Genomic DNA, 12463 nt, shown 5'->3' with positions numbered 1-12463 from the left:
TGAACAAAATCAAAGCAGGCTTTTAAATAAAATCCATGTAGCTTGGAAAAAATAATTTCAGCACAACGAAGTAGTTTTGCTGAGCAGTTGGAACAGAAAAGGGATGACCTATTTGTCATCACTGCACGATTTAATATGCCTTTAATAGATTGCTCAGATTTGTAAATCACAATGCTGTGTTTGAGTTTTGATACTTTGATCCATAGCCTATAAAGTCCAATCTTCATCAACATTCTTTGGTATTTAAAAATTCATGGAAAAAAAGAAGAGATCTTCTCATTTTGTGCATTTCCATTGTCCCTCTACATCTCATAGACCTAGATCAGTTCAAAGAAAATGTCAGAAGAAAGCAGGGGACGAAGTAAAGGATGAAAGTGTATTATTAAAGCAGTAAGTCAAGAATAATTATCCATTCAGCAGAATTAATGTAACATTCTTAAATATGCATTGAGCAGTCACTCTGAGTGAAACCAGCAGCTTAAAACTGTCTGTCTCTGCAATTTTTATTTCATTAAAACAAAAAGCTTCACAGGTTACCAATTTAGTTTTGATGATATAGGGTTATAATACAATGAGCACTGACTCATTTTATTTGATTACTGTTAGTGGGGAAGACAAGCGCTATTTCCAGGTAAGCTCTACCCAATTTCCAGCAGATAAAGTTAAAAGTTTCGTGGAAGTTTTTTTGTGGTCATTTTTTAGCTCTGCACTCATTTGGATGGAAAATGTTGGTGTCATGTCCAAAATCAGCTATTAAGACACTTATTAGGGAAGCATGTAATAAAATGTAGGCACAATGTAATTTTCAAAAGTAACAAGATTTTATCAGGTGTAGAATTTAGGGTCAGTCAGAACAGATTTAAGAACCACGCAGAAGATTTGCCGGCTTTCTCGCCAATTCAGAAAGTACCTTTGATTGGAATAGTTGCAATTACTTTCCCCTCAGAGGCATAGCATGAGAAGCAACACGTTCAAACATGGAGAACGTAATGAGAAACACTGTAAGAGAAGCTTCAGATCAAGCAGGGAGCTCTTCACTGAAAGTAGGATGCAATTGGTTAAGCTTTGGATACTGATTCTGTAAATTGTACTGCTCTTCCTGTGGGAGTGAAAGTTACAGCAGCTCTGATTTTGTTTTTTGCAATAGGACCCCTCCAAGCTCATGGGGAGATTATATAGGTATTTCATAAAGCAAAATGCCAAATTCAATGCAGCTTTGAGGTTATTGAGAGTGCATTCTTCACACTAATCAGAATAGAAGAAAAACAACTGTTGAGGTAGCAGGAATTCGACACAATGGCTCAAATTCCAAAAGTGCTGGGTATGGTTGAGTTCACTCAGATTGAGATACAAACCTCCTCTGAAAATCCAGTGATGAGCATCAATTGAAAAGCTTAGTCCACATGTTCCAGAATTATCCAAACAGGACAATTAACTGCAAGGATAGCTGTTCAGGGACTAATATGCATTAAAATTTAGCTCATGACACCTGTATAAATTATACAACTTGAAGCTCAGCATAATTACCATGCACATAAAATCAGAAGGTCAATTATTGAGTTCACTTTTAGACTTCTGAAACAAAAAATGGAGATGTCTTGATAGTTCTGGTGATGCCTTATTGAATGACCCAATAAAGGTGCATAGAACATTTGCAGCTTGCTTCGTGCTGCATACAAATCTTGCAATTCAGATGGGACTGTAACTGAAAATCAAAGAGGAACATAAGCGCACAATGGAAATGAAGCAACAAGATCTTCAACATGGGGTACATTGATGTTTCACCAATAGAATTCTTGCCTGCCATGCAGAAAGTCCAGGTTTGGCTCCTGCTCAATTCTCAATTCTTAAACTGAATGATACCAGGCCTTAAAGGGTTAAATTACGAGGACAGGTTGCATAAACTTGGTTTGCATCCCTTGAGTTTAGAAGGTTGAGGGATGATCTAAGCAAGGTGTTTAAAATGATAAATGGATTCGAAAGGGTAAATAAAAAGAAACTTTTTTTTTCTGGTGGGGGAATCCAGAACAAAAGGGCATAATCTGCAAATTAGAGCCAAGCCATTTAGGAGTGAAAACAAGAAGCACATTTTCACACAAAGGGCAGAGGAAATCTGGAACTCGCTCCCCCAAAAGGCTGTGGATGCTGAGTCAATTGAAATTTTCAAGACTGAGAATGAAATTTTTTGTTAGGTAAGGGTATCAAGGGAGCCGGGGCAAATGCGAGTAAATGGAGTTGAGGTACAGATCAGTCATGATCCAATTGAATGGCGGAGCAGGCTTGCGGGGCCGAACGGCCTACTCCTGTTCCGATGTAACAATTCGTTCCAAGGAGAGATGTCCCGGTACTAGCAGAAAACCAGTTTTGTTTAGTGAAACTGAGGAACTGTTCTTTTTGTGGTGTATCTTGGCACAGTTGTATGTCATTCTACATGATGATGTTTAGTAAGTGTAGTTTCTAATATGTTTATCTTGAATTATATGAAATTACTACATCGTAGTGTAAACATTCCAAAACAGGTGCTCCCAGGGTGGGAATGGTGTGCATTAGGACATCTATCTGCACACAGCCATTCCCGCCTAAGCTTCTAGGCTTGACCCTAATTATGTGTACATGGCGAGCTTTTTCCCACACAGTGCCCTGCCCCTGGGTGCTCACACGCATGGAGGCATGATTTCAGGCAGCTGCTGCAAAAATTTAAAGATTTACAGCAGCAGAGTGGACAATGTTTTCTTTACCACACTGCACTAATGGATGTTATGGAATTAGTATGAAATATAATAGTGCTGATTCCATGATTGTATGCTCATAAAGCCCTCCCATGCATGGACCGATGACAATGGCTTCAGTCTTCCCAATATTTAGTTGGAGAAAATTTCTGCTCATCCAGTACTGGATGTCGGACAAGCAGTGTGACAAATTAGAGACCGTGGAGGGGTCGAGAGAGGTGGTGGTGAGGTAGAGCTGGCAACAGTACAACTATGCCTGGCAGAGCAAGGTAGACAGGCTAAATTTCGTAAACAGTATCTGCAGAACCTAGAAATAGATATGGGGTAGATGGCATACTATAAAAGAAATCTGGCAAGCTAAGACAAACCACCAATAACTTACAAATGCTTGATGGTGGAAGATTATGTGCCAAACATGATGGCCTGGATTTTGCGGTCAGTGCGAAGTGATGGTGCTTGCCACTGACCTCAAAGAAAGTTGCCCACAAAGATCTAGCGATCGCTATCGTGTCGATTTCACCTCTCCCGACATTAATTTTATTCTGCCGTCAAGTCTAGGGATGTCTAGCCTCCAGCAACAGTGATGGAATCAAGCTGGCAAAGCAGCCAATTACATTGAAGAATTCTCACAGACAGCAAACCTGGAAGTAAAATGCACTGATCTTCCTTCACTTTTTAATCATTTTACAGAGAGCGAAAAAAAGATTGGGACACACACATGGAATTAAGGTAGAAGCTGAGATATGATAAACAAACTTTCAAAAAAATTATTAGATTAAAAACCATGAAATTTTTATCATAATTGAAAAAATTGACATTTTACCAATGTAAAATTTGTTTTTCAGGGTCAAAACAGTTGTTCAGCAGTAGTTATGATTCAGCACGCCATTAAAAACCCAGTTACACCTCATTGAATAAGCCTTAACTTTTTCATGGGTTTTTAACAGCGATATTATAGCGTAAAAGCTGAAGTTCTCATCAGTTCAGTGATTTTAATTGATTGCCCGCTGCGGGGAGTTCAACAGCACATCCTGTGGAGGAGCAGGGAATGACTGACAATGGCTTCTGGATTTCCACGTTTAACTGCACATGCACGGACGCCAGAAGTTGCTATCAGTTTCACAGTTGTAATGACAGCGAACGCTAACAGTTTTTCTGTCATTACAACCGCAAATTCTGGGCCATTAATCTGTCCCGCATGAACCGCTGGCCCACACAGCATTAGAGCCCCTTCCTTGCATTTCAGGGACATCCATACTTCAGCATGGCACACATTCAAGCTGCAACTTACCATGGAAAGCTTTACCACACTCACATTTTTCAAGGGTTTCATATATCAAAGCACTAACACAACAGTCACTTTCAAACACTCAGGATGGGCTTCAGGTCAAGCATATGGCTGCCGTCATTGACCTCTTCTATATGAAGCAGTATGGTGACATTCGGCAGTTGTGCCACCCCATACAGTGGAAAAGGAGATGAAAGTACAGGTCATGCTGACCAATGAGTCAGGTGCCTGTTTGATCTGTGAGCAGCACATTAACTGATGACCAAGAAAGTGTTTCCAAAAGGAAATTTCTGTCCACAGTTACCATGTCTGAAGTCAGAAATGGAAATGCAACATGCAAATGCACTATAATTTCACAAACCACTGGTCTATCTGCAATGTCAGGTGCATTGTTATTTGTTTTGAACAGGTAGACCATTTATTAGTGTGCTAATGGTAGAAGTTGGAATGTGAAGAGAAAATTGACAGTGGTATACCCTGATTGCACCTGCACAACTTAGCGGGTGTAAGGGGTGGTGTGTGGGTCAGCTTCACCTCTGACTTATGAACGGTTCGAATCGCTCCCACTCCCTTGGTTCTAGACCTGGATTTATTTGGGGGTTGTAATGAAATTGCAGCAGACAACTGAATTTGATACAAGAACTTTGGTTTTTATTTGAGAAGGAAATATACAATACAATAATCTTAACACTCTAATAAAATGGGGAAACACTTCAACATACACGAGGGAAAAATTACAGCAGACAAATACCTCATCCCTCCCAATCCCACCTTACTAGCTAAGTTGGACTCTAAAGGACCAGGGATAATGCTCACCAAACGCAGGAATAGTTTGTGAAGTGGAAAAACTTGCAGATCTTCGGTTTCTTCCGAGTTGGTTTCTTGTTGGTCGCGGTGGCCCAGTATTACCTGGTTGGCTTCTGGTAATATTTGGTTGTTGGTTTCGTGGGGCCCTTGGTGCAGTGTGGTGTCCGATGATGTGTTACTTCTTCTTCTTCTTCGAGAGAGAACCACTTCCAGATGCTTGCTTCTGAAACCGCTGAGTTTCGATGGTGTTTTTAAACTTGAACGATGGGTCTCTCCTTTCTTCTCGAACTGGTTGAACTGTTTCTGTTGAACTCCTTCTGCTGAACTGTACTTATTGAACTGTTCGAACCCATCGAACTGATTTCTTGTGGAGACAGGTCTTTAGTTTATACTGTACTAATTGAGGCCTGCTTATCTGCCCGCCAAATCAGTCTCGGTTCATTGTTAATTTTTGGCGGGCTTATTTGCATTGATTGGTCCCATTTATTTAACTGGTTTTGGGATTGCTTTGAAATTGGTTTAAGTGTGTGAAGTGGTTTTGGATGTCTCTCTGAGTGGTTAAACTGTTGTTCGATTGTCTTCTAATCTTAGGTTTCCTGTAAGGCCTTGAAATTCTGTGCAGGTTGGCTGGATGATTTGTTTTATGCATGTTTTTAATGGGTCTTGGATCTTAGGTGAGGCTGGTTTTTCATTGATTCATTGTTTGAATGTAAATTTCTGGATAGGGGCTGAGTTTCGTTTACTGTTTCTCCCAGACAGTTTGGCTACCTCGAATATCCAAAACTGTTCCTTTGCAGAGGTCGATCCCACATTCCTGTCCCAGCCTTTTCTACAAGCCCGTACATGCCCTTTTAAAATGCCAAGTCTGTGTTTAATCTTTGAATCCTCCTGCTAGGCCCAACCATGCATTTTATCTTCCAGGTTTCTTTTGCGATGGTCCAAGATTGTTTTTAACAGGGTCATCATTCCGTTTTGGGGTTCTGCTAAATTTTGCGAATCTTATAGGAGGTTATCAAGTCTTGTGAGTAGGTTTGTAGACTACTCTGTGGCGATTGTGTTGTTCATTGAAACTTATAAAATTCTAACAGGACTGGACAGACTGGATGCAGGAAGGATGTTCCCGATGGCCGGGGAGTCCAGAAACAGGGGTCACAGTCTAAGGATAAGGGGTAAGCCATTTAGGACAGAGATGAGGAGGAATTTCTTCACCCAGAGAGTGGTGAACCTGTGGAATTCTCTACCACAGAAGGCAGTGGAGGCCAATTCATTAAATATATTCAAGAAAGAGTTGGATATATTTCTTAAGGCTAAAGGGATCAAGGGATATGGGGAGAAAGCAGGGACAGGGTACTGAAATTGAATGATCAGCCATAATCTCATTGAATGGTGGAGCAGGCTCGAGGGGCCGAATGGCCTACTCCTGCTCCTATCTTCTATGTTTCTATGATTGTGTTGTTCAGGATTTTACAGCTGAGCTGTGCCGGCATTATTGCAGATTCTAAAAATTATGCACTGAGTGAGACAGCAATTTCCCAAGGTTTACCCGGGAAAGGTGCAGGCAGCAATCTAGGTTCTAAATAAATGGTTGCATTGGAAAGCCCTTCCTCACTTTTCAGTTTTCCTTCCTTAAAGCAGTGTTGTACTGGTTCAAGATTGTTTCTCAGACAATTGTGCTTTTACTTTTTTTTGCATTTGTTTGATATACTTGTTTATTCTTTCACTTTTCAATTTTTTGTCTTGATTCCCCCCATCCCCCGCCCCCACCATCCCACCGCCACATTGTAGCTTTTCAGGTAGTTTGAAGCTTTTTTTTAAGGACCCTAAAATGGTAAGATGGGCATTCCTCCGGGAAATTTTCTTGCCCTGAGGGAGCAGAAAGACAGATCTTTCAAGCATTGGTGCAGTCCTAGGGGGCTGCATCAGGCAGTGTGCTGCAAGTTGTGTTGGGAAGAGGAGTTGGCCAACAACATGTGCAGAACAACAGAGGGCCCGTTAATAGTATTACAGTCCACCATGGAGTATGTGGCAATTCTAGGGACATCTGCAGCAGACGCCCCTATTACAAAGGTACTAAAGGCAGTATGGACTTCCTCAATGAATGCTCTGACTGCTTCAGTGTGGAGATGCCGGAGTTGGACTGGGGTGGACAAATGTAAGAAGTCACACAACACCAGGTTATAGTCCAACAGTTTTATTTGAAATCACAAGCTTTCGGAGCGCTGCTCCTTCGTCAGGTGAAGTGGAGAGATGCATAAAGACACAACTTATATAGTCAGAGAATAATGCCAGATGATTACAGGTAATCTTTCTAACTGCCATTTATCACACCTCGGCAGAGAGATAATCACAGCGATCAAAGGTGTGAATGGTGTCCAAACAGGTCAGTCAGGAAAACATTACATCAAAGAACAATGAGGTGGGGTCACAAGGGGTCAAATGTTGCAGATGCTGGGGTCTGCATGAAAAACAAAAAACAGACAAAAAAACATTTTTTTATTTATTTTTGCTGGAAATCACAGCAGGTCCGGCCGCATCTGTGTAGAGAGAACAAGCCAACGACGACTTGAGTCTGGGTGACCCTACATCAGGTGGGGTTGCATGTAGCATGACATGAACCCAAGATCGCGGTTGAGGCCATCCTCATGAGTGCGGAACTTGGCTATCAGTTTCTGCTCAATGATTTTGCGTTGTCGTGTGTCTCGAAGGCCGCCTTGGAGAATGCTTACCCGAAGATCGGAGGCTGAATGTCCTTGACTGCTGAAGTGTTCCCCGACTGGGAGGGAACACTCCTGCCTGGCGATTGTTGCGTGGTGTCCGTTCATCCGTTGTCGCAGTGTCTGCATGGTCTCGCCGATGTACCATGCTCCGGGGCATCCTTTCCTGCAACGTATGAGGTAGACAACATTGGCCGAGTCACATGAGTATGTGCTATGTACCTGGTGGGTGGTGTCCTCACGTGTGATGATGGTATCTGTGTTGATGATCTGGCATGTCTTGCAGAGGTTGCCGTGGCAGGGTTGTGTGGTGTCGTGGTCACTGTTCTCCTGAAAGCTGGGTAATTTGCTGCGAACGATGGTCTGTTTGAGGTTAGGCGGCTGTTTGAAGGCGAGTAGTGGAGGCGTGGGGATGGCCTTAGCGAGGTGTTCGTCGTCATCGATGACATGTTGAAGGCTGCGAAGAACATGGCGTAGTTTCTCTGCTCTGGGGAAGTACTGGACAACGAAGGGTACTCTGTTGGTTGTGTCCCGTGTTTGTCTTCTGAGGAGGTCTATGCGATTTTTTGCTGTGGCCCGTCGGAACTGTCGATCGATGAGTCGAGCGTCATATCCCGTTCTTATGAGGGCGTCTTTCAGCGTCTGTAGGTGTCCATTGCATTCCTCCTCGTCTGAGCAGATCCTGTGTATTCGCAGGGCTTGTCCATAGGGGATGGCTTCTTTAACGTGATTAGGGTGGAAGCTGGAGAAGTGGAGCATCCTGAGGTTGTCCGTGGGCTTGCGGTAGAGTGAAGTGCTGAGGTGTCCGTCTTTGATGGAGATTCGTGTGTCCAAGAATGAAACCGATTCTGAGGAGTAGTCTATGGTGAGTTTGATGGTGGCATAGAACTTGTTGATGTTATCGTGTAGTCTTTTCAGTGATTCTTCGCCGTGGGTCCATAGGAAGAAAATGTCGTCGATGTATCTGGTGTATAGCGTTGGTTGGAGGTCCTGTGCAGCGAAGAAGTCTTGCTCGAACTTGTGCATAAAGATGTTGGCGTATTGGGGTGCGAATTTGGTCCCCATGGCTGTTCCATGTGTTTGGGTGAAGAACTGGTTGTCGAAGGACACCGCGCAACAATCACCAGGCAGGAGTGTTCCCTCCCAGTCGGGGAACACTTCAGCAATCAAGGACATTCAGCCTCCGATCTTCGGGTAAGCATTCTCCAAGGCGGCCTTCGAGACACACGACAACGCAAAATCATTGAGCAGAAACTGATAGCCAAGTTCCGCACTCATGAGGACGGCCTCAACCGCGATCTTGGGTTCATGTCATGCTACATGTAACCCCACCTGATGTAGGGTCACCCAGACTCGAGTCATCATTGGCTTGTTCTCTCTACACAGATGCGGCCGGACCTGCTGTGATTTCCAGCAAAAATAAATAAAAAAATGTTTTTTTGTCTGTTTTTTGTTTTTCATGCAGACCCCAGCATCTGCAACATTTGACCCCTTGTGACCCCACCTCATTGTTCTTTGATGTAATGTTTTCCTGACTAACCTGTTTGGACACCATTCACACCTTTGATCGCTGTGATTATCTCTCTGCCGAGGTGTGATAAATGGCAGTTAGAAAGATTACCTGTAATCATCTGGCATTATTCTCTGACTATATAAGTTGTGTCTTTATGCATCTCTCCACTTCACCTGCCGAAGGAGCAGCGCTCCGAAAGCTTGTGATTTCAAATAAAACTGTTGGACTATAACCTGGTGTTGTGTGACTTCTTACATCTGACTGCTTCCACAGTGGGCAAGAGGGCCACCTTCAACGGGATTGGTGAATAGTTGAAGATGGCTCTGAGACAGGGCTTCACTGGTTTCCTTGGTGCCATTAGGTCTGCTTTCCTACAGATCTGTGGCCTTGCAGACCCAGCGCCAATCCGAGTTTCATGGCAGAAATGGCCTCAGATTATTCCCTCAGGTTGGCAGGACATACATACCCACCACTAGATGTAGGAAGGATGTTCCCGATGGCGGGGGAGTCCAGAACCAGGGGTCACAGTCTAAAGATAAGGGGTAAGCCATTTAGGACAGAGATGAGGAGGAATTTCTTCACCCAGAGTGTGGTGAACCTGTGGAATTCTCTACCACAGAAGGCAGTTGAGGCCAATTCATTAAATATATTCAAGAAGGAGTTAGATATATTTCTTAAGGCTAAAGGGATTAAGGGATATGGGGAGAAGGCAGGGACAGGGTACTAAGTTTGGATGATCAGCCATAATCTCATTGAATGGCGGAGCAGGCTCGAGGGGCCGAATGACCTACTCCTGCTCCTATCTTCTATGTTTCTATGTTTCTATGTTACCAGCCCCCTTGGATGTCTACAAATATGGCCAAAAGGAAGCAGGGCCCCACTTGAAGCACACATTTAATGTGCAGTGGAGTGCACAGTTATGACTTTGGTAGCTGCATAGGCCTCATTGTACCAATGCTCAGGTCATTTCCTGAGATGCCAAACAGGTGTCATAAGCCATGGCTGCAGAGGATAGCCTTGGTCTCTCAGGTGCCACCCAGAGACTTCTCTTTCATAGTGGAAGAGTGCTGGCAAGCACGATTGCCTTAAAATGAATGTATCATGTCAGGTCTCAAAGAAGCAAGCATTCACTTGCATGGTGTGCTGCTGTTCATAAATGAGCGGCACATTGGGGCAGCTAATTTAGTTGGTAGCATTAAGCAAGAGAGCACATATGGCTAAGTTTGTGCATTCTATGAATCATAGGACTTTAAGGATTCCTGGCATCAATGGGAAGAAAACCAGACACGTTCTATAAAGGGCAGATAATCCACTCTTCCACATTACCATTTCGGCGGACAAGTTGAAAATTACCCCCAATGCATCTGTGGCTTGCTTAATGCATCTGTGTACAACTGATTGGCTAATATTGATGATGTCCTAAATAGCAGCCTGGAATAAATCTACAGTAAGTCCTAAAGTTCAGGATCCTTGGGACCTTAACAATCACTGGCAGTGTGGTGTCTGTGATTGAGGTCGGCTGTCGTCAAGGTTGCTCCATGTGGCATAAATCAGCAATGGCTTCTTTAGTGAAGCACAGCCTAAGCAGATGCAGATCCTAGGATAACTGGAGGGAGGAGTGTCTCTACTTGTATATTATGGTGCAGTAATACCTGTGGGATGGTGTTATGTGCCTCCATTGCTGCCGAACCAGCCTGGCAATTCTTCATTGCCCCATCCCTTCTTCTTCCAAAAAGCAAAATTACAGGAGAATTCCCATTGGAAAACCCACTGTGCCCTGTCTGAAGCGAGAAAGGAGGGAATAGTAACCCGACAGCGAATACGTGAATATGAAAACAAAAGACAGGAAAATACCAGCTGGTCAATTATCCCATACAGTCAGGGTATAATTTATGCACACTGTGACCCCCATCTGCCCTCTCACCAACCAGCCATGCAGTCTCCACATAGGGCAAAAAAAAACAAAGAAAAAAACCCTAGGCCAAATTAAAGAAAAACTACCTCTGGAAATTATCTCTCAGACCCCACAAAGCGATCATGCAAGTTCGCTTTCCAAGTTCGGAGACCACAGTGACTAGGAGACTCATCCTCAATACCCCACCTACCTTCTATACATAGTGATATCAGCCACAGTTAGAAACCATCCAGCTTCCTTTTGAATGTTTACAGAAATTCTGCATCTGCTGGAGATTTGGTAACAGTTCTGAGCATTGCTGTGCCAATCCACACTGCAGCGCTCAAGTATCTGGCTAATTCAGTCCCTGCCATGCCAGGACGCAAGTAATAACAGTCACTTTTATCCCTTCTAGTTTTCTGGCCAGTTCCTTTGGAAACAGAATATTGGCTAGTTTGCTCTGTGAATAGGATTTCGCTGAATTGCAGCTCTTCTCACACTTTAATTCTTCATAATTAATGTTTCCCACATTGTATGCAGCAGAGGAGACATTGATGATATATGAAGGACCTGACCGTTTTAGCAAATCAAGCAGTAAATAGGTTAATAAGAAGTGACCTGAACCATTGACCCCAAATTGCAACTTAAACCCATTTATTGTTTTGGAATAAGGGCGCATCATCACCCCAGTATTATTGATCAGAATGCTGATCTGCTGCTCTCCACCATTGATCTGTACAGCAAACTCCTAAATAGATTTGGTGTCAGCTAAATCCAATTTCTTCACCACTGTATTAGGATTTCCAGATTCCTCTATTGTTTCTTTAGCTGCAGCCTTACTTTTTGCTGTGTCTCTGCAGCCTATGATAATCTGGGCCGCTCTCTTTCCCAGGTCTCTCGCAGTCTCTTTGCCAATTCCAGTGTTAGCCCCAGTTATTACTAGAGTCTTTCCATCCAATCCCATGTCCAAAGACCATTGCTTGGAATTTCCTTGGAACTTCTCCCCATCTGCCTAATCAGGGTTCCACTGAACTTTTGCCAAAGTTACAGTGGCAAAGTAGGAGAACTTCTGAGGAAATTCCTGATGCATTTCCCTCAAGACAGTCCTTTTATTTACACAGCACCTTTCACATCCCCAGGACATCCCAAAGTGCCTCGCAGCCAACAAACTATCTCTGAAGTGTAGTCACTGCTGTTATGCAGGAAAACACAGTCTTCAATCTGTATTCAGCAAGCTCCAGCAAACAAAAATAAGAATGTGGTGGAAGAGCCCAGAAATTGTCCTTTGTACACTGGGAGTTCCCGCTGGGCCTCCATCCATCTCGTACAAGGCCAATGGTGTCAAGGGATTAAACTAAGGGAAGGACTAGAGCGGGGACTCCCAAGCCTGGAGTTTCCTCGGCCCTGAGTTGGCAGAGGTCCAATGAGATGTGATGTGGGTATGCCAAGTGAGATGATATATACCATCTTCCAGAAGGGTGCAGGTGAGCCCCACCGGGGAAAGGGAATCCAGGCCAA

At 43.5% G+C, this 12463-nt stretch overlaps 1 pseudogene; it reads right to left on the bottom strand.

Annotated features, from left to right (window-relative positions):
- Positions 1-11214: 11214 nt before the first annotated feature.
- LOC147117242 (retinol dehydrogenase 11 pseudogene) lies at positions 11215-11921 on the bottom strand (annotated as a pseudogene).
- Positions 11922-12463: the final 542 nt, after the last annotated feature.

Source organism: Somniosus microcephalus, chromosome 5 (genome assembly GCF_052327205.1).
Source record: "Somniosus microcephalus isolate GS21.2 chromosome 5, FLI_Smic_1.0, whole genome shotgun sequence".
NCBI classification, from domain to species: Eukaryota; Metazoa; Chordata; class Chondrichthyes; order Squaliformes; family Somniosidae; genus Somniosus; species Somniosus microcephalus.
This window is presented reverse-complemented; position numbering and strand designations above follow the sequence as displayed.